Genomic DNA, 2,749 nt, shown 5'->3' with positions numbered 1-2,749 from the left:
CAATCAAAACATCAAACAGGAAATAGATAGAGAAGGACCAAGGCAGGCAAAGAAAGCAACTGAACACATAAAAAACTCTATAAAAACACCTTATCAATTTCAAAAAAAGGGAGTTGAACTAAAAAACACACACGCACACAAAAGGGGAGGCTGAGTTTAACACCACTAAAAAACGCATAAAGAAAGGGAAGAAGAAGAAACCAGAGAGAGTATCAACGAACAGAAAACGCAAAGGTATTTTTATCTTGTACAATAATTTTGTTCAATCCATATCTTCACTGCATGATCTTTATTTTGTTATTAAAAATGTAGTTTTTATTTTTAAGATAACATTATTAATAAAAAAATAAAAGTAAGATTAGAAATCACAAACCTCTTCGACATGGTATCACGGTCGCGTCGCACCGAACGTCACCCTTTTTTTAGTGTCGTCGATCTCTCTCTCTCTCTCTCTCAAATTCGAGCAATGGAGATTTTTCTCTTACAACCTTGGAGGACAATGATAAAGATGGCAGCCGTATGGAAAGCCTTGGAGCGGTTAAAGCTGGATGATCAAGTTTTGAAGATCCAAGCCGCTAAGGATGTCCGCCACATCACCAAAACACACAGCCGTATCCGGTTCCGTCAAGTTGCTGCCGCTGCACTTTTGCTTTCTGCAAACACGGCTGCCTTGTTGTGCCTTCAGGTGTGCAAGCATTTTTAGGGTTACCAACTTTTAACCTTTTGTCATTTTGGGCTCATGTTAAGTTGGGCCTTAAAAAGGAAAACAAAAAAAGCAAGTCTGTTTCAGCCACTTAGCTTCTTTTTTATAATTTTACAATTAATTTGTTTCATAAATAAAAGTTATCTTTCATAATAAAAAATACAAGTAAATATTTCATTAAAAGTCAATTTGGTGCGACATTTTTTTTCTATCTTTGAGTTATTAGGATACAAGTTGCGACAACTTGGCATTTCTAAACTTCATCTTCATAGATAAGTTAATAAATTAAAACTCATAAATAAATTAATAAATAAAAATTATTCGGAGTTAACTAAAGATAACATCTTTTAATCCATAAATAGCAGAATACAATTTATACAAATTTATTGTTCTAAAGCTTATTTTTATAAATAAGTAAGTATAAAAAATTAACTTTTAAATTTGAGTTGCATGTGATATTTTTAATTGTGGGAGTTGTTGAGACACAAGTTGTACTACTTGATGGTTTTAAAACTCAATTTTATAAATCACACAATAATTTAAAATATTCTTAAAAGGAATAATTAGATGAGACATCTTTTTATTCTTTGAGTTTTTGAGACACAAGTTGTACAATTTGATAGTCCCAAAACTTATATTTAAAAATATTTTTTTTATTTTATTTTAAGTTAAATAAATTTATTTTCTTTTCTTGTCAATTTTTTTTTAATATAACAAAACTCATTTTCATTAAAAAAAAATCAACACATCAACATTTTTTAACAAGAACTACGTAGCTTTGATTTCTCCATCGCACCGGGAGATACGTAGGAGCAAGATCATATTCTTGTCAAGCACATAAATAAAAATTTCCTTTTTTGTCCTTTATTTGTTAAGTACATATTTATTTCAAAAATAATATTTTAAATATAGTAGTAATTGTTATTCATATTTAATAATATAGAAAAACAAATATACTTAAGTTAAAATTAATCTTGCACAATTAATTATAGGTAACCGTTTTTAACGGATGTCGTAGGGTGCTAATACCTTCCCTACGCATAATCGACTCCCGAACTCAAAATTTGGTTTCAAAGACCACATTTTTTTTATTTTTACTATTTTAAGGGTTTCCCAATATTTTCCCTATTTTAAAATAAATTTTGGTGGCGACTCCATTGAATTCGAGAAATACTCGAAATTTTAGGCCGCGACATGTGTATATCATTTTTTTTTTACAAAAGGGAAGTTTGGGCTCTATGTCCAACTTTTTTTTTTTATTTAACTATGTGGTCCATTTTTTTCTCTCTCTTTTTTATAGGTCAACTGTTTTTTTATTTATTATTATTTTTTGACTAAAATTTATTTTCGAAGTTAAATTTCATTTTACTTTCTTAAAATTGAATGTTTAGTTTATTTTAATTTCTCATAATAAAATTTAAAATAATAACAATAAAATATTAAAATTGATTGAGATGAGACATCTTATTAATCTTAGATATTTATAACATCTGAGTTATGACAACTTGACGATCTTAAATTTGAAAATAATAATAATCTTTTATAAATTAGATTGATCAAGATAGCATATCTTATTAGTCCTAATTTAAAACGCATGAGTTGTAACAACTATGTGATCTTAAACATTTTCAACTAAATATACTCATCATAATCAATTTCTCAAACTTGGGGTCTTTTTTTCTTCATCAAATCAATAAATTTTTTTAACAATTTCAAATTTTCGCAACAAAGTGTATTTCTTTAAAAGTAATAAACACATCTGCATTTTCTACCCAAGAACTACGTAACTTTGATTTCTCCATCGCACGGACAGATATGTAGGAGCAAATAATTGCACGGATAAATACGTAGCTTTGATTTCTCATTTGCATTTTAAAAAGGAGAAATAAATTTATATAAATCAACATTAATCTTGCAAAAATTTTAGGTAACTGTATTTTAACGGATGTTATAGGGTGCTAATATCTTTCTTACGCATAATCGACTCTCGAATTTAAAATTTGGTTTCAAATACCACTTTTCTTTATATATATAGTTTGGATCCAT

This window comes from Cicer arietinum, chromosome 3 (assembly GCF_000331145.2).
Source record: "Cicer arietinum cultivar CDC Frontier isolate Library 1 chromosome 3, Cicar.CDCFrontier_v2.0, whole genome shotgun sequence".
Classification (NCBI taxonomy): Eukaryota; Viridiplantae; Streptophyta; class Magnoliopsida; order Fabales; family Fabaceae; genus Cicer; species Cicer arietinum.
Note: the sequence above shows the minus strand (reverse complement) of the source record.